The following is a 20,811-nucleotide window of genomic DNA, read 5'->3' on the forward strand; positions in this document are numbered from 1 at the left end:
CTGTAATCGTCAAAACTTTTCAACATGTTCTAAGATTTTGTTTATTCTACTAAACTTTGCATTTTTGTAGAATATATTAGTTTGATATTTTTATTTGTTGTAAAGATATTTCTAGTTTTTTGTTGAAAATAGCCATATTTTGATGTTCACGTGTTTCCCGTATAATTTTGTTCAATGCTTCCTGTGCTCCTTCCGAGAGGTGTCCTATCGGGACCAAAAATTGGTCAGCAATCTGTGCACCGTGAATTAGAATTTTGTGTACTGACGCAGGTAGATAGTACCATGGATATAACTCCACTAATTTTCGCACCGTGTCGATGCAATATCTATCGAATTTTTCTGTGCTCAACTTTCTACCAAAAGCAACAGCTTGATGGATGGCTTTACAATGCTTTAGTACATTTATATCAAGTTCTGCGGAAAAATACCGGATTATAAATGCAAGCAAATAATCTGGAATCTTCGGAGATATATGGACTCGAAATATGGCTATTTTCAGCCAAAAACTAGAAAAATTTTTACAACAAATGAAAATATCAAACCAATATATTCTACAAAAATGCGTGGGTTAGCAGAATGAACAAAATCTTAGAACATCTTGAATTGTTTTGACGATTACAGAAAAAGTTTTGGACGTCCTCGTAAAACTCTATTTCGTCATATCAGACGTACAGATAGAAGATTATAGTGCTCAGCAATTCTTTTTCTTATAGCTTTTCCTACAACTTTGCTGAAGAAAGCAATCTGGTATTTTGAAAATTAGAAAAAATAGTTTTTATATCTAACTACTAGGGAGATTGATCAAAAAACCGAAAACGCCAAAAGAAAGGCCTTATTATATAAAATAAACTTGCTGAAGACACCGGGTACATATAATCAATATTTCACAGTCAAATCTAAAACGATCTCGATTTTTCGAGTTTAGATCACTGTGTGTGGCGGTGGTGATGGATGACGAGACCAATCTCATTCTGGATGGCAACGACTGGCTGGGCGCTTCGTATTTTACATTCCTCACAAAGGAAGTGTGCTCCGAGGTGAAGTTCATTTCACACATGCATGCAAAACTTTCCCAAGTGCTGCGGTGGCTGATAATCAGCGAGAAGGGGATGTCTAAGCCGTTCTTCTTTCGCTTCGAACAGGCCGTAAACGGGAAAATTCAGAATACAGTGTTTGTCGGAACAAGCGTCGTTCTTCAAGAAATACCATAAGGGCGCAGACGTGGTGATCTACTTCAACAATTTTGTCGCGAAAACTGAGGAGAAATTGATAAAAAAACGGAGAAAGAATCGTCAGCTGGGGTGAGTCATCCAACCCGTGACTTGTCAACCATCTCGTCCGGGTCAGAAGACTAGTCTTTCTTGGTTAAATATTCGCCATGAGACCCAATCAGAAAGAAATAGTGGAAGAGGTTGTTTATAGGAAACGACCGCAAGGTTAACGTAGAATTACGACAGCCTGTCTTATGTCAATATTTTTTTGCAATAGCTTTGAAAAAACACTCGATTAGGGTTAATCATTTTAATGGTGTGAAGCGATATATTTTTCCGTATTTGTTTCGTATATTATTTTTGCTTTAAAAATAAACGGAATCCGTTGGAAACTAGCTGAGTGCAGAACTTTTGAAAATGGACAATATTCGTGACGCTTTCGATGCTTTCGGTTTTACAATTTGTACCCCTATATATGTTGCCGTAAGACATAATTCTACGTCGAAAACGCACTAATCGATGTGCTCAAGTCTGATGGGCTACGCTGCTCACAGTTTGTCGATATATAAGCGAAATTTGAGCGCGAAAGCGCATTATTTTATCGTCAACTGTGTACCTGGCAACAAATGTATCATCATTGAGATGGCACCAGAGGCAAGCGCCAGGAAATTCGTCACAACAGGTCAAGCCTCGGTGAAAGGAGAAACATTTTCGGTTGCTTCCCGGTTGGCGGATTACAACAAACGTTCTACTATTACACTTGCCGCAAGGTTCAGACCGCCGTACGTTTGCTGCTCCAAGTAAATTGTTACATTCCTCTTGTCAATCTATTGTTGCCTTATGAAGTAATAATATAACATGTATCGTGTGTTGCACGGCTTGAAGGAAGAAGATGTTTCCGTTCTCGTAACAACCGTCTTCTTTAAGACGTTTCATATTTGTTAATGAAGTGTTATGAATTTTCTAAAACGGACTCAGCGCCGTGAGCAGAACTGGCTGAACTTTTCTGTTTGGAACCGGATTTGTTTCGCATATACCGCTTGTGATGCACAGTGTTAATGAATCGTAATATACATCAAACTGCTGTGCAATTGCAGCAGCATCAAACTGTAATCAAAGTTGTAATTTAGTAATAACCATTCATTATGCTCTTCCAAATATATTTAGCAGCCTTGAAAAAAACTGGTTGCTGTAGTTGCCAATTTCGTTCAATTATCGCATAAATGCTTCATGGTCCAGATAGCGCGCAATATCCGCACTGACATTGATTTTTGCACGTTGTGGATTGGGATAACTGAAAAAATAGATATGACTAAAGTCGCATGGAAGCAGATCGTGCATGTTTTATGCTGCCGACGGTAGACATGAGTATGAAGGTGGAAATTGTGTTGTCGAACTATAACCGTTTTGTTTTAAGACGCAATAGCGTAAGTGCTGCATTTCTGTTATCTGCCGCCATCCAGCAGTCCGTGTGGTATCGGCACAATCATGGAATGAATTATACATAAAACACAAAGCGCGCGTTCTTAGTCAATTAGGTATATTCTGTCGACCTTGTTAGGGAAAGAAGCATTGTGCGACCAATCAGAGGTCGACATTTGCGTTTCGACAAGGCTTGACAATTTTCAATAGTACAACAGTTCGAACAATCAGATTACAACTTTCTCCATTTGGACGGGTGCTTGGTTGATTTTCCAATCGCTTACTGCAAAAATGACGAAAATCGGTTGGAAACTGACTGACCTTAAAACGGTTGAAAATGGACAACTTTTGTGACGCTCTCGATGTTTTTGGTTTTTGAAATTGGATCCCTGTAATGAAACTGGCCCCCTGTGTATGTTGCCGTAAGACGTAATTCTACGTCAAAAACAAAAATGTAACAGAAGCTGTTAGTTTGTTACGGGAAAAGCCTTACAGGCTGTGTTTCCTATTTGATCCCGTTAGGTGTTAAAATAACAGAAATTATAACAGAAATAATTCTACTAGTATCAAACACATATCAAAATTTGTTACTAATGTATCAGCTTTATAACAAAACAAGACAGTATATAGAACAGTATAATAACAATCATTGTTAGAAACAACAGGTTTTGATAAAAACGAAAAACTTGTTAGACTTGTTTCAGAACTACTTCATTCCAGGTTTTGTTGTTATAACTCATCCAAATTCAATTTTGTTATCAAAATTATATGGAAAAATACAAAATTGTATCAAAATATGTTATTTGTATCACGCGTTGATAGAATTTTGTAATTTTTTAGATATGCTCTTCTGATCGGGGATGGCTGGCAAGCAATGGGTTTGTATGGCACAATATCATCCCCCCTGGCACAATCTGACCCCGATTTGCGGAATTCGTGCGAGCATGATTTTGTAAACTTCCGGAAGGCTACTCGCAACGTAAACTAAAATAGTTACCTTCCATGGGAAATCTATTGAACTCATTTATTAGTCTTAGTTTTTTATCACCATTCGAAAAAAGTCCATTTTCTGAAGTATATATTTTATCATATGGAACCCAGCCGAATAACTGATTCCCATATGTTTCACGATCCACCTATAGGACAGGTCAGGATTTTTCACCACTTCGTCTATATTTTTGTCCATTTCAATACGGACGACAAATCATTGATAAAGATAGTAAAAAGAAGCGGGCTCAGAATAGTACCTTGAGGTACGCCAGATTTAATTGATTCAAACGAAGACAGAGAGCTGTTTAAGAACACTAGATCACTGCTTGAAAGCGATCTTGTAGATATGATCTTAATAGGTTTGCGGCACAGTTAGAAAAAATAACCTTTCAAATGCCATAAAATATTTGTGATGCACGAAGAAATCTCAATGGCTTTGACTACATGCAGGTGAGCTAACTTTTCCCTATTTTACTACCAATGCCGATACTAAATCAGCTAGATACGGTGCATATGAAAAACGAAAATGACGAGGAAAAACATCCACAGACCGTTCAATTCATTGTTTCGGTGGCCCCACCAAATGCGGTTTGAAAACCACATAATTATTACCGCTGAATGTTGTTGTGCATTCCCAAAATTGAACGCCGAAAATTCTTCCGCTTCGTAGCCTAGGGGCTACAAATCAAATAGCGCCACAGCAAAATGTTTGATGAGGTTGGCTTTTTGATCAGCAGTTTGATAAACAAAATCAATATGAACGAAAAATACAGCCCCGACCACCGAAAAAGCACTACTGGGGCGTGTGTTTTACCCGCAACATTATCCCAACCTCGCGAAAAAGTGCAACTAACTAGTAGCGCATTCCGTTTTTTGCCACTGTACAAAATGGTTCTATCGAAAATCGCAATCTTTGCAACTGTTCGCGATTCATTTGCCGGGCCAGCCACGGAAGACAAACAGAAACGCGCGATCCGCATAGGGGTGGTATTTTATGACGGTCAGAGCGCTGGGCCACCGGAGGTATGCGGTACCGCAACATAAATTTTCATCCTGACGGTAGCATGAAATACATCGAAGCTTTCTCCGGTCGTGTGGGTTTGGAGTGCAGTGGATGTGCGGCGATATGCTGAATTGTGCTAAACATCCATCTACACCATGCATACAGCCCCTCTATGTACTCTACGCCATTTGCTCCGGCGGTATTCGGTAGCCCCGGCTAGTCTTGACCGATGTGGAATTTTTCGATTGTCCATAATGGCACAATGATGATGTATTGCGCCCGGTGGTGGATGGCTTTGCGCTTCAGTTTTCCCAATGTTGTGGTTGTGCGCTGGTATTGAGTGTTGCGGCTGAAGTTTGGCCATGTTTTCGAGACATTACGCAAAGCCAGGATGAAATTGACTAAAAGCGAACGAGCGCATACCATCCGTGAAGTAAATGTGGTGGTCTGTTTGTTGTGGAAAATGTAACAATTTTGCTGACTTGTTGCTGTGAAATTTCCGAATTTGTGCGCAATTTTCCATCGTCCTGGAGGTTGCCAGCTGCGCCAGACGCTGGGAGTTACAGCGTAAGAGAAGTTCGCGTGAACTTCATCAGTCTAATTTAATCAACCACAAATCTGATCCACTCGCAACCGAATTCAGCAGATTGTACATTCTAACTGCGACTGCGAGAAACATCTCCACAAGTCACCATCAACCGGGAAAGGAGAAAATCGTCGCCAAACCCGGTGAAACACAGGTCCTTTTCACAGGATTTTCTACATGCTGTCGCGGTCGCTTTGCGTTACCTCTATAGCATATAGCAGCTAGCTCTGCTGCTGCAATCCTTCCAACTTGCACTTAATTTTCGCCGTCACGTTTCGCGGAACATCACGCCTGGAGTAGGGCAGACCCGCGGAGCCAGACACCGTCCGCGCGCTGGCGTGTCTCGAAGCAAGTGCCTAGCACTTTCACTTCTGTGCTTGCTGGTCGGATGCCGTCCCTTGCTAGCTGTTTGTTGGCTCGTTAGCGTGTGCGGTGGCTACCGGCAGGGATCAATCCAGGGACGATCGTAAAACTGTTGTAGTTTTCACAAGAAAAAAACAACAGTTCAAAAACCGAGATTGAAATCAATATTAAAGTTTGAGTAATTTTCCGGAAAAACTATTCATAAACTAAAGTTCCATATCCAGTGCCCTAAAGATAGCTCTGTTCAGTTCCGAGCTAGACAAGCCTGTGTCTCTAACTCTCGTCCTCTCTCTTTTTCTTCTAGATGATAAACGTGCATCGGAACGTGAGCAGAATTGTGACTAGCAGATCAACCAACCATCGGGACACGGTATTTTGGGTACCAGTAGTAGTACCTACTACTAGTATCGTTACTATCGGTTACGAGACTATGGTGCTGTGGTTAGTCGATTTGATGCCGCTCACGACGGACACATTACGTACGGTGGATGTCCGTTTTCACGCGACGGCGAATGATTGTCACCAATTCGGTGCGTGCGTTTTGCAGTTCGTTAGGCATACGCAGGTGTTTTGACGTTGTGTAAGGATGCGTGAATCTATCGTTGCTATCAAGCAGCAAAATTGCATAGTTTGTTTTTTTTTTTCGGTTAAGACACTGCTAGACAGGGATTGTTTCCAATTCCGAGAAAATCGATAAATGTCACTCCTCCGCATGAATAAGACGGCGTGCCGTGCCGTGAGCCGTGCGAAATTTCGGTCCACGTTTGTGTCTCCGAGTTCTCCTAATTGAAAAATTAATATCGTTTGCATTAAAAATGATCGAATTACTGGAAGGCCGATCCGGGATTTCGCAAGCACTCTGCAAAAAGTGGCATAAGCCTCGCAATCCCGATCAAATCACGCCCACCGGCTACGCTGTGTGTTGTGGTACTGCAGTGGAAAGCCAACCTGAAAGCCGCTCGCAAGCAATCTAGGAAATCATCCATTCTAAGGGATTATCATATGATTTATTTTCATCACGCTCCGATTACGTCCTCCATCACATCGAAGCGTTTTTCGTGTAGCTTAGCAGTCTTTTTATTTTGTTTGTTTCGTTTCGGTAACCAAATTTTTCACGAGAAAAAACCTTGACACCGGCACAAGCACATGGATGTTTCACTGTGTATCGAAAATTCGACGCGTCCAGGCAAGGTTTTTTTTCTCTCCCGGCTAACCGCTTACCTCTGTTCCCAGTTTGGTTTTTATTTGCGTCAGCCGTTAATATTGTATCCTGGAAAGTAATAGTCCGAAAAACCCTATCAGCAACTTTTCCAGCTTAAATACCGCTACCGGTGGAAAATCTCCATTAAGCCATAAAATTTCCAATTATCACTCGACGCTCATTAATCGACAACTGGATACTTCTGCAAACTCGGGATCGTGTGAAACACCTTCGGAAATAAAATCGCGTCGACAACGATGGGCAGAAATATTAATTTCCGTCGACGACCGGCCGGATCGATTAAATAAGACCTTACTTGGTATGGTTCCACTCCCAGGCGATGATAAGGAAACGGTGGAAACCGCATACAAAAACGATCGCTACCGGTTGCACAAACAGGCAGTAGTGCACTCGCCGGCCAAACAGGATTCCACAGGCTATCGACTGGAATTAACGTTTGTGGTTTGTTCATTTATAATTAGTGCGGGAATGTATATGCAAATAAACGTAGACCTTACCTGTAACATTATTTTAAATTTTCGCCTGCGAAAAGTGCCTCGAGCAACACAGTATCGTTAAATAGCAGTCACCATTATTAATCGGTGCGGAAGTGTGTATGTAAATAATTGCACGTGCCTTACTTGTGAAATTATTTGAAACTTTCCTCTGCGAATAGTACAGAACAGAACAGTACAGAAAGTTCGCCCACCTTTTTTTTAGAATAACAAATATTTTTGGGGTCAAAACGGTTGATTTTATCGGTATAGTGTCTTTGACAAAGTTGTAGATGGTAATTTTTAATAAAATATACACCGTGGAAAATGTGAAAAAAAATTTTTTCCTAAGTTTTAACTTTTTTTGTTTTTCGATTATCCAATTTTAAATTAATATGTAGGTAAATTTTAATGGTTTTCAAAATAAATAGATTTTTCAGAATTGGGATTTTGCAAGATATTCAACTTATAACAAACCTGTCTTTAAGCTAAAAGTAAAAACTCATTAAACCTGTCCGTATGATTATTTTGAATATTTATGTATGTATAGAGTAAAAATAATAATTATTAATTTTTTATTCATACTTTCAATATTTTTATGCTTTTTTTTCTATATTGTTTTTTTCTATGTTGTTTTTACAGTGTATACTTTCTTCGGAAGTAGAAAAAATACTATTTTCAACTCTGCCGGAGACGTCATATCGATCAAACAAACCGTCCTGACTCTAAAATTATTTTTGTTTATTAATACCATTTTAACACAAGTTTACTTTTTTCAAAAATTAGTCATGTTAAAAAAATATTATTAAGAAAACATCAACCACATCGAAAATGGTCGATTAACATCGATGTCTTATGCGGCTTGTAATTGTTTAACTGAACCTTCAAGTATTCCCTTTGTAGTGTCGAGGCATTTGGGTCTTGAAGTAAAACAACAAGCAGTTGTATACGTGGCGGTTCTACCTAGTGTATAGTGGGCGACTTTACCCCCAGTGGAACATTTTCATATTTCATCGAAAAAGTGGTCAAAATTACAAGATTACTCACGGCCTTCGATATATCCGAAAGAAGACAGATTCAGGCAAGCAGTTAAACGTATATTCACGAATAAAACAATAGATTTTTAGACAGAAAAACCTTAAGTCCCGTCTTCGCAAAACAAAAGCGCATTGACTGGTTGCCAGCTGAAAGGTTGTTTTTGATTATTTCTGTGACCGTTCGCGCACTATCAAAAAAGAAAGGGGTGCAAAATGTTATGTAATTATACTGTAAAAGACATGTTAAAAAAAAATTTCAATTATTATATAACTTGGTAGTAAAACTACGGTGGGCGGTATTACCCCGCTGGGCGGTCTTACCCTGTTTACCCCTTTACCTTTTTGCTCTAGAAAAATGAGCAAAGCTTTAGATTGTTTTTTCAGCATGTAAGCACCTTTTTATCGCATAAAAGTAGTAATTTTCTGAGAGTTCAGCTATTTAACAACAACAAAACACGTTTGTTCATAAGAAATACCGATTATTCGGGGAGTAATGGCCGTTTTCCCGAAACGCTTTTCATGGCAGAGGCTTGGAAAAATTATCTCTAATTTGATCCAAAACTATCAAAAATCGATCAACTGGTTCGAAAGTTATGGATTTTTGAAAATAAAATACATCGCAAAAGCCGTTTTAGGGTCACCCTGTTCCAGAGCTGTTCGCCCCGATGAACCAACGAAAAAAAATTTTATTTTCAAAAATTCATAACTTTCGAACCAGTTAATCGATTTTCGAACATTGTGGATCGAATTAAAGGTATTATGTTTTGTTTCGAGACAAAAAACATCCAGATATAGAGTCAACTGTGCTTTTCAAAATGAGATTAAGAGATATTTTTTATGTTTGCCCAAAAAAGAACGACAAAGAAATGAAAAAAGACATACTTTGGATGAAAAACATTAATAACTTTGAGTAGAATTGAGATTTTACGATGTCAGAATTTCAAATTGTATTTTTTTGAAAGTCTTAAGAGTCGTTCGAAGACAATTTGAATGTGAAAACTTAAGTTAAATAATTAGAGCAAAAATGTGTTTTTTTTTTAATCTAATTCGGTTATTTTCAAAGATTGAGCAAAGATATGCAACATCGTAAAATAATTTTTTTACTCTATATAACGTTTGCGGCAAAAAATGGACAAAAATTGCCGATTTTTTATGGGTTTACATTTATTCGCACTGACGAAACTACTCATGCATCATCAATCATAGTAACCCAAGAGTTAGCAAAAAAAAATTGACAGCACTATCAGTTAAACTCTAACTGTGATGGCGAAAAAAGTGAAGCTACTCCGTTCAGCAGTGTGCGCGTTCAAGGAACGGTACCCCGCCGCGTCAAAAACGGACATCATGCGGCGCTTTGTGGATGCCGGGTATACCCGTTCCGGCATCTACAACATCTTGACACTATTGGACGATTAGAGTATCGAAAGAAAGCCCGGTTCCGGACGGCCAACGAATCTGAGCGACAAGAAACTTCAAAGGATGCAGAAGGAGAAAACCGAGGGAAAAGTGGCTAAATCGCTGCGTGCACTAAAAACATTGAAAAAGTATCAGGAAAACATGGACATACATGTCAGGAAGCGGCATTCCCGTCCACTAGTCTGGGAGCTGCAGGCAATGACGCAGCGACAGCGGTTTAATAAGATGGTCAAGTCAATTTTACCGGCGAATCGCGACGTGGCAGTAGTGATGGACGACGAGACCTATCTCACCCTGCATGGCAACGACTGGCAGTGTACTAGGGATGTGCGATACTTTATCGATGCCGCGGGTATCGATACTTTTCTTTCGATGTATCGAGTATTTGGCATCGATGCTTCAGCAAGCAATATTATCGGATATCGATACATTTTTATTTGATACTCGAAAAATATCGGAAGAAAATTCGCGTTGGCGGTGTTGCTGATATTTGCATGTGAAAACATGGGAAAGAAGGAAGGAAATGTTCTTTTGTTATCACGCACATTATGACAATTATATATGAGATGCAAAAACCCTTAAAATGAAATATCTTTCTCAAAGCGTGGCATGCACACGTAAATTCGCTATCGATGAACTGAAGTTTACAACGCAAATTGGTTTTTTTGTGAACATGTTTTTTAATTTTTTCTACTTCTTACATGCCCGACGTGGATAGTTTTAGCACGAATAGATTCAGCGACTTCTTTACTTAGAAATCAGTGCCAACGGTGCTAGGAAAAAGAATTTTATTATCGGAAAACCGGTTTTTCGAGATATGTTCCGAAACTAAACAGTTTTAGGAATATTTGAACAGATTTTTAACAGTGATTGGTTCAAAGTTCATAAAATTACTTTCACAGGTCATCTTTATGGTTTTGGGTGTTATGGTGGTATGCCTCCGAAATATTCCTTCCAGAACAGATCCTACCGGGGCTTTTGGCGGCCATAGAAACAATGAAATACAAATAATACATCCAATACTTTCAGAACCACGATAATCGCTCTTTGGTTTTGATGTTGATAGTTACCTTAACGATGAGTGGTTTTTTTCTTTAACAGTTTTTTCTAGCAGCGTATACAGTAGTATGTATTTTCCCTGACTGTCCGTGATACTTATCACTAGTATCGACAATCGGGAAATCGTCGAGAAAATGAATATTTATAAAATATAAATGATTGTCCCTAGGTTTTTCTTGTTGCAAATTTTTAATTTATATATCGTTAAATCTTCGGAGTGAGTCACAGCTCATCATCATTTCATCATCATTACATCATCATAGATAATCTCTGAACACTGTTGCGCCGAAAGGTTGGTGTTGTTATTCGAACCAACAAGCAGCATATTTTTCAACTGCTGCGTTCGTGTTTTTTATGTGAATGACCTTAACCAATCGCATGTTGTCTTCTAGTTGATTTACATCAACTCCCTAAAATTCAAAGAATTTACGTTTTATTGATTCCATTTTAAGTGAATTTACTGTTTTATCTATCACCGTTGAAAATATATGATCCATTTGAAAATTTGGAAAATTGATTATGCTTATGAACAAACCGATGCAACTCACAAGCAAAACTGCCTGATTATCGGTTTCGTTCGTTTTCTCGTTATGCACTTCACCCGTTTCGATATTGCGATATTGAAATATCGATACTTTTTTGCGATATATTTGCTGCTTGATATCGAATCGTTTCAATATATCGCGATACCAAATATCCATACCTTCGCTTCCGATTCCCATCCCTACAGTGTACTTCGTAGTTCACTTCTCCCACGAAGGAAATGAGCTCCGAGGGGCAATTTATTTCCCACACCAAGTTCCCCAAGAAGGTGCTGCTCTTTTTCGCTCCGGGCTGGCCGTGAACGGAGAAATTTACAGTAGAAAGCGCCTGCCAGAAGTTGCGTCGTTCATCAAGAAATACCATAAGGGCGCAGACACAGCGTTCCTTTTTTTTCTTCACAAAGACACAGTGTTCTGGCCAGATAATTTTTGAATAGGCACTTTATTGTATATAACAACTTTGTATAAAAAAATTTTTCTCTAAAATATTGCTATCGAGCTCTAGATCCAAATTTCCTCCTAAATTCAATTTCTGGAGCATTTTACAATAGTGATCGGCAGTGTTGTCAGATGACTGAGTATATTCTGATTTCAAATTTCATATTCATATTCAGAGGTATTGCGAGCAAGACTCGAGTTACATAAGGCCGTTACAAATTTTATTTTTACTTTCTGTCACCTCCCCCTTCAAAAATCTTGAACATTGGAAGGGGAAGAAAAAAAAGCTCAAACCGTTTTGTTTTTTCATTGGTTTTCCGACAGCATAAATGCTTAATTTAGCAACAAACAAGTCAGGTGACAGCGAGAGTGTCGTCGAAAGACAAGCGAAATAAATAATAATAATAATAAAGAGTTATTTTTCAACATTTATTTGAGTGCAAGTTACAAACGTCATAACTTGCACACAAACTTTGATCAAAGATTTTTCTTTTTTTTTCGTCTCGGTGTTATTTATTTTTTGCCACCCCCTCTGGTCACTTTGATAACCTTGGACATAAAAAGAATTCGAAATTTGTATCAGCCTAATTTTTAAGAAATAAAGTCATATTTACTCAAACTTTCTAACAATAATTTTACCCATTTTTTCATTTTCCCAATTTTTTCCTAACTCTTTCGATTGTAAACAATCCGGATGAAGAAAATCAGCCGTCAAAAATAATGTCAAAAAATATAATAAATTTGACCGGCACTTGCTTGGATATCCATTAAAACAAAGATATTAGCAAGATAAATATCTAAATCAGGAACCTTCCGACAGAGCCGTTGCCGTTACGATAAAAGTGTTTGTCTTCTGAGGTCATGCAGTAAAATTACTTTTCCATGTCTCTGCTTATATTGTATATGAGCAATTCTCGCTGAAACTAGGCCACTAGGTGTACAAAGCCTTTCAAATTTGATATAAATGCACATAGTTATTAGAAATAGAGAAAAAATGATAATGCCATTTTTGATTGATCGAATTTGTTGAGCCCTTGGTCACCAAGGGGGGGAACAGTTTTCAGAAAAGTAGAAATTTTAACAATTTTTGATGTATTATTTGAGCTATATCTCTAAAATTCGTTATATAAAGTACTACGAATAGCACTTTTCTGTGAAGAGGAATGATAGGGCTTTCATTTGAAGTGATCATAATTCAGGCCGCCATCTTGAATTTGGCCGCCATCTTAGATTATATCAGGAAATTGCAATTTTGACCATGTTTGCAACTACCGATTTTTGATCTGAGACCAGCATTGGAAAACTGAGAAAAAATGCTATAATATGCAAGAAAAAAATTAGGTGATCATCAGTGTTGACCCATCAATTAAACCTATTTTCCAAGCTGAGTTTCAAAATATTCAACGTACACCGCGCGATCAACATGCCTGTCTACTGAGACCAAGTGTATGCATATGTTATAACCCTACTAGCTCCATATATCATAATCGATTGATGCTACAACTAGTACGCCACTACTCTTTTTTGAGTTTAGTGAGAATAATGAATACAACACTAGCATGTTGGATACTAACGAAGCGATAGGTTTTTATTACTGAGCAGTTCCACAAAAAATGTCCCAGTTTTAATATTTTATTTAAATTGTCATTTTTAATTTGGCTGAAACTTTGAACCGTGCGTTCCGGAGCTGAAGACTTAACAATAATCACTTGAACCAATGAAATACTATGTAACTTAACAAACAGACCGAAATTCAAATCTTCGTGAATGTAAAAATCTCCAAAATGGAAGTGTTCGATAAATGGTGTCTTTAAGGGTTTCACGCACGCAAACGATCAGAAATCATAAGTACGGTGAATTTTCACTGAACGATACGACATTGAAACTCTTGTATAATCAGTTAATGAATATGTGTCACATTGTTGGTAAAAATTTGAGAAGATTGCTAACTTCTTTACAATAAAAGAAAAGCTATATTTTCCATCATTTAGTTCAAGCTCTAGGGCATTTTTCCGGTTTTGTTAACGGTTTTGTGTGATTTTGTTCTTATATCTGAAAATAAAGTAACAGTTACATCGCATTTTAATGACGAAGGAGCAATTTATCATAAAGTAAAGGAAAATGCGATAAATAATTAAAAATTGTATCGTACTACAAAAAATATAATCATTTCCAAAATGTAAACCAAATTTGCTCTGAAAAAAAAATTCTACCTTCTTGTAAAAAGTTTTGAAGGTTCCAAACATCCGTGAATACTGATATATTCTCTAGTCCGAAGCAAATACTATGTTTTATATAAATACTAATGACACGTTTCGTCGTTTGCCTACCTAATTTCCGCGAAATCAACATAATCAGAATCATATTTTCACTATAGTTTCATCACTCCATCCGAAACCTTGTAAACCAATAAAAATAATAATTGCTGGATTGAAACTCCAACGGCAAGCATGAATAGAAAATCGCTCAACAATCACTAACGTTACTGACTTTCATACTGTTTGCCTTTATATCGGTTCGATTGTCACAGAACCCTCTTCCCTCCTTCCTTTCTTCCATCCTGCAATCTCTGCTTATCATTTGAGAGCTTCACTCAGCATGTAAACCGCTGCCTCTCTCGATAGTAGATGCCAACTCGTGTGCCCCCGATAGACGAGACCCCGTTCAGCAGCACACCCTCTTTCGTTGATAGTTGCCAACTTTGTACAATTGTCGTGTCGGATTACCTGTACGACATACACAAGAATCAATCCGGTCGGTAGGTACCTCCTCCGGCACCGACTGCACTGCATTTGCGGGCAATCAGGTGCATGTTTCAGCAAGTAAAAGTTTCCCGCACCCTGTTTTCCATTGCTTGCATTTCTTCTCTCGAGAGCACTTGGCGACAAGGGCAGAAAAATCGGAAACTTTCTCCCTGTCAAACGATCCGTTGCTGTTCATTGTTCGACAATTTACATACACATTCGTTGCAACGATCGGTGAAAAAAAAATGGGCAACAACCGGCAAAATCATATCACAACCGAATTGCAAATCAACCTGTGTGGTGTGACGAGGGGAAACTTTCTATAATCTATGTGGAAAAGGCCAAAAGGGCTTGCATAAATTCTGGGTCAAACTTTCACGAAAGTGGCTAACTTTATTAGACCAGGCCTCGTGTATTGCTGTTGTTTCGTAAAATTCAAATTGCTGCCCTCGACCGGGCACAATTGATTGTTACTAGTTGACCCAACAGCACTACTCCAGCTCCAGCAACAGCTTCGATCGAATAGCAGACCGTGAGCAGTCGTTGATTCAATAAATTGCATTCTGCTTTGACCACACCGAGCCGCGTAACACCTCCAGGGCAGCAACTCAGGCCCAGGATGGTCTGGTCTAACGGAGTGAAGCAGGTGAAATGCAAGGTTAGGCAATGGGGCGGCAGGTTGAAAAAGTGGGTGGGACTCAATAAAAGTTTATTTGGTATTGTGTTTACAACAAACGGGCTTTGATTTTTTTTTTGTTTTGTTAGCAAAAGCTGCTGTTCTCACGGGATCTCCGGTACGCAGATCGAGCGATGTGCGGCCGGCATGACGGACTGAAATGTGCTCAGCCAGTGATCCCATGCCTAACAGATGATCTGAGCTGATTCGTTAGAAGCCTTCCTATGGCGAACACGAGATTGTGTCTGGTGGAGTAGAACCCATCTGTACGCCAATCAAAATCATCCCGTGGGGCTTTTGATGTTCTATTGAACTAGTTACTAGCGGAGAAGGTCCCGTTGTATGGTTTCGATGTTTGGCAGAAGTGATTACAATAACCAACCGTCATCAATGCAAAAGGGCTATTGAAATGCATTTTACTTGTGTCTCTGGTTTCCCCCCGTTACTGTACCCGAATGTGACCTCTCGGTTAGTTCGAAAGCCGCCATGTTTTCTGCTTGTAATTAAAATTGTCAGCGATGGTGCAGAATAATTTGAAAACGATGTAATCACATGTTTTCGGTCGCCGTCGCCGTCGTCGTCGTCGTTGTTGTTACCGTGGTCCTAGTTGGAAACGTTGGGTGAACTGCAGCCGGTCCCTGTGTGCCTCGCCGTTCGCTCGTAGTTCAACTGAAAATCAATAACTTTATGCATTAGGGTTTTTCAATGCGTATGCATCGCCGATTGCGAACCATGCACGGATGGGGTTTATTTTTCCCAGCACTCGCCTTCCGTACGCAAAGCCCAACCCTATCTCTAGTTGGAAATGTTTACACGTTACCAAATGGTTCCTGATAAATCCTCTCGGATCGCGCCACGCGCCTTTCCGCCTTCCTCTGCGGTGCACAGATAAATATTATTTGTTAATGTTTTTGTTTGTTAATACTATTTTCCGAACACGAGAGCAACATTTAAATGCATTTTTCGTGTTTTGTCTGTTTGTAATCGGGACAGATTCCGGGAAAGGTCTAGCAACATTGGGAGACCTGTGCGGTCACTGTGCGACCACTGTACCGCGTGGACATTGAGGCACGTTGCAGACCGCACAGAAACGCACAGAAAAGACTGTGGCAGCACAGGTGGGGTAAATGAGTTAAAAATTTACATTATCTTCGGTTGGTTGGACTGTTTGTCCGCGCGGGAACGACAGAGAACACGCACGACCGTATTGCTGGCTGCCGGGGCCGCGGCTCTGGGGAGAACAACAGTCATGGAGGACCGCTTTTTCCGAGTGGCAACATATGTCCGGCCGGTGGATGCCCGTATCATACCGCGGTAGAGGCGACGACAGGCAGAAGCGGCACTCATTTTGCGGTTTCCCTGACCATAGTGGAATAAAGTGGTCTCTTCTCCGGCGCATTATTGGTGATAATAGCTTGTCAGTGAGAGATAGAGAGAAAAAAAAACCGCTTTGTAAACAACGTTGTCAGCTTCAATCAGTTTCACGTTGATATAGGTAACAGTACAGGACATGCTGTCGGGTGCAGAATATTGATAAGGCCACTGATAGTTGATTATTAGTTTCATTTAGGTTGGGTGCGTTTCATAGCGAAATAGTAATTGTTTGATGTTACGGTATTGTCTAGGCTGTTTTAGGCGATTTTTTTACCTAGGAATGCATCTAATTCTCACACAGCCCACGAAACGTTTTCTTATGTATGGTTTGAGCTACCACATTTCCATGGTTATTGAACCAATCGAGTCGTGTTTATTGTGAGATTCATTTATTTCATACATGAAAGTGCGCAGTATTCAGACTCAGGTCATATAAATTTATAAATAACTTTTTGTATAACCCTATGCGATGAATAATTGTAGAATGAAATGGTAATGTTTTTTCGCGTAAGCATCGAGTAAATTTTATTTTTAAAGCGCAGCGCTTGTTTGGTTTTAGAAAATGACATTCCAAAAATGCTTTTATATTTGATTTCAAAAAAAATGTTTTGAGCCTGAAGAGCAGAATAGCTGAGTTTCATCTGTGGTGGTAATAGCAAGAACTACCCAAAAAATATTCAATATAAATATGTACAAAAAAATAATCAATCTTCCGTGAAACTAACATAGTCCCACGTCAACCATGCGATCGTATCGCGAATACCAATCTGAAACTTTCAAAAGTTTCATGTTCAAAGCTATCGCATCGTTCCGGTTTCTTTGAAATTAGATCCTGCGAAGCCACCAGTAAATCACCCACCGAACACGTTTAATGGTGTCGCAAAGCCGTACAAAGCATTCACCTTAACCGGCCAAGCCGAGCCTACCATTTTCCGGGAAAGGTTGTGTCTCGTTGCGCAATGACCAGCCTAAATCGAATATCTAACGCCTTCGAGGAGTGGTACGGCGGAAGCCCTGAGCTAATTGGAATTACACCATAATGCGACTGATTTAGGCGACCAAAACCAAACTGTCATCGGCTTATCGCTTATGCCTGTTCTCTTTTACGCAGGGTTTTCCGTTTTCTTCGGAAAATGAACCTAGTGTACAGTACGGGGAAAGAAAATCCAATTAGGCGACAACGGTGCAAATCGTCCACCTGTGGCTGCGTGGCTGGCCGGCTGCCAAACGATGCCGCCAATTTCGGAATATTAACGATAATACAAACCAACGCAACGGTGGCGGATTTTGCGAAAAAATCACATTACACTCGTACAATCGTGGGCAAGTAAACCCAAACCGACATAAGCTGGTTCTTTCGAGTTTAACTCGACATATTTACATTTCGGGAGCATCATGCGAAGTACAGGTCAATTGAAACAAAAGTGGATGATGATACTATTGCCGGAAGTGCCTTTTTTCTTCATTCTCAATTCATACTAACAACTTACTGTTTGACTTTTACTACAAACAATCAATAGTGCATCTGAAGAACAAAATTTTCTGCTATCCAATGGATAAGTCGTAATGGATAAGGGAATTTCATTCGCTATTGACTTTAGCTTTGGTCGAAAAAAAAAAAGAATAGTTTGTTTTACACTCCATCTTAATGTTTTTGGGCGAATTCAAAGTTTCATAACCTAAAATTGAATAATCACCGTCCAGCTCTTTGAGAAAGTATCTCCAGCAAGTATGATATAAACAAAACTAAGAATTTAACGTTATTTCCGTACGGTATTTTTAGTACTACACTATTCGTTCGCTAACTGGGCTGAGGGCCTAGCCCAGTTAACGAATGTCGCTCGCTAACTGGGCTGACATTTCAAATGTCGTCAAATACCGAGGGGGATTTCGATGTAATGGCGCTAGGCAAAACTCCCTCAGCGAAAATTGGAAAATGTTTAAAAACAAATACACTAAAAATCCTGATTGATGAAATGAAAAATAATACATTGTCTTTAGCTTTGTGTGTGCTTTATTTACACTAACCGTTGCTTGGAAATATGTTCTTTTCACAAAATATTTATTTGACCTGGAAACGAGTCTGGTGGATCGCATGTGTGATGACAACCAAAATCCATTGAACTGAAAAAATCGATCTCAATTCACTATTCATGAGCCCCTATCTCGTTCTGACAGCGTTATGCCAAACGCTGATTTTTGACGTTCATCTGCTTTTTAACTGGGCTATAGCACAGTTAGCGAACGCCCAGTTAAAAAGCAGCCCAGTTGAACAGTACCCAGTTAGCGAACAGTTACTGTACTCACATTCGCCGCTTTTCCTTGAAACATTAAAATTCGAGTGGCGCCATCATTCTTACCTGAAAAGAAAAAAAAAAGAAAACAATATTGAATATCAGAGGAACCAGATTCGAGTGATCTTCAACTGTCAGCCATAAAGTGTATTTCGCCAACCGATTCTGCGTTACTACTCATAACGCGCGCCCGTCTGGCGCTGCCGACAACAACTGGGGTTTCCTGCCACCCTGTCAGCAGCCTGCCAGGCAGTGCAGTTCATCAGATTACGGATTTTACGCCGAGTTGTCTAATATTTCAAACAACAACAGCAGGGACTAAACCGGTCTGGTTCGGATGGGAGCAACTCCCACGCATCGGTGCGTAAAATTTGATCATTATGGGCCGCGTTCCAGCGGGTGGACTGGGGCTAAAATTAAAACCAGCTTTGTTGGGTTGCATTTTTATCGCACTTCTGCGGTTAAACATGTGTGCGCCCATTAAAATCTTGTTTCGAACCTGCACACCGAGGCAGGAGGAGAAGAGCGCTAATGGATCTGAGCAGCAGGAAGCTTATAGCCATCACTACCGGAAAGAGTTATCCAATGGTTTCGGATTTGATGATAGGTGATGATGCTATTGCACCGCGCTGTCGACAGTATCTGCAGCCGCGGTGGTAATAGCTCAAATGTTGAAATGCAATGAAAAATCACCATTCGGGTGTAAACAGAGTTTCTGGGACAACGCACAGCAGGGTGAGTCGGCAAAGGTGTACGGAGAAAGGTGAGCTCCAAATAATGGAGGTTGCTTAACAACGGTTTACTGCAGGTGTTTATGTTAACTAGATTCGAAATGCATACAGATAGTGTACTCACATATACATTATCTCTACCGAAGCGAGAGTTTACTCTCGATAAAGGAGCGCTGGCCTGGAATAAGCTAACAATATGGACAGTGGGGATGGGAAGAAATGTGGTCAAACAATTCGATGCTATTGAGATTTCTGACGCTTCTGATCTCGGTATCGATGTGATGAAGTATTATGGAATATGATCAAAAATGAAGGATTATGATTAAGTATGGAGGAATTCGCTAAAGTAAGAAGAAGCGAACTTCGCGATAATTTGTGTTTTGAATACATTTACATTTGAGTTTTCATTTCAAAATAATAAAAAAATCTTCAGTCAATTTGACAATTACTAATCCACAAAATTTAAGATGCACAAAAAACAATTACGATTAGATGAAAAAAAATTGAATTATGCTATAATATGATTCGCATATTATAAGTCAAAATCAAATAAATTAAATAGAATTTTTTCACGAAGCCATTGAAAAAATAAACAAAATAGGATATCGTATGGGATCGCTAAGTAATATAAATATTGTGAACTTAGTGCAATTTATTTTATGTTTCAGAAAACAAAGTATTTTTAACAACGATTCCATATTCATCTCAACACTTGAATCACTGCTCAAACGTCGTAGAAGGTATTAATAGAGCTTCGTAGCCGCAAGGTTACAGAGTCCGCTTTGACGAGTAGGTTGTGATAGGTTCGAATTTTAGTAAAACCTAGCCATTCGTTTTCAAAAGGACTTTAATTTGTGAATTTATTCTTCCACACAAAACTTCCCTTCAGAGGATATGATAAGATCGATAAGGAAGGAAGTAGGTTACTAAATCTAACGGAGAAGACAAAAGCACTAGAACACGGAGCAGGTTACTTCTCAATACGTAGGGGAAAACCGTACAAGACGCACCAGTTGGGTAGATGGCCCATGCTATTAATTCCACAAAATACTCACGCATGTGGCTTTTTATGACGAATTTCTTCTCATAAAAGTGTGCCATAATGACTAAAATACCTATAAAATGAACAATTGGTTCTGTCCAACATGTAATTATTCATGAATTTGTTATAAGCTTTTATGATTAACTGATTTGTCAATAATACAAAAAACTGTGGTTTTTCTAACCTTC

At 39.3% G+C, this 20,811-nt stretch overlaps 1 protein-coding gene across 2 annotated transcripts in view; it reads right to left on the minus strand.

Moving 5' to 3' along the window:
• LOC129729988 (transcription factor mef2A) overlaps positions 1-20,811 on the minus strand; it is a 282,838-nt gene that overhangs the window by 197,042 nt on the left and 64,985 nt on the right. Inside the window, exon 2 of one of the 2 annotated variants that reach the window (XM_055688925.1) lies at positions 18,864-18,916. The exons of the other annotated variant lie outside the window; for it this stretch is intronic. The gene's annotated coding sequence lies outside the window, so the exon portion shown is untranslated. The remainder of the gene's footprint in view (positions 1-18,863; positions 18,917-20,811) is intronic. 2 annotated transcript variants of the gene reach the window in all.

Source organism: Wyeomyia smithii, chromosome 3, assembly GCF_029784165.1.
Source record: "Wyeomyia smithii strain HCP4-BCI-WySm-NY-G18 chromosome 3, ASM2978416v1, whole genome shotgun sequence".
Classification (NCBI taxonomy): domain Eukaryota; kingdom Metazoa; phylum Arthropoda; class Insecta; order Diptera; family Culicidae; genus Wyeomyia; species Wyeomyia smithii.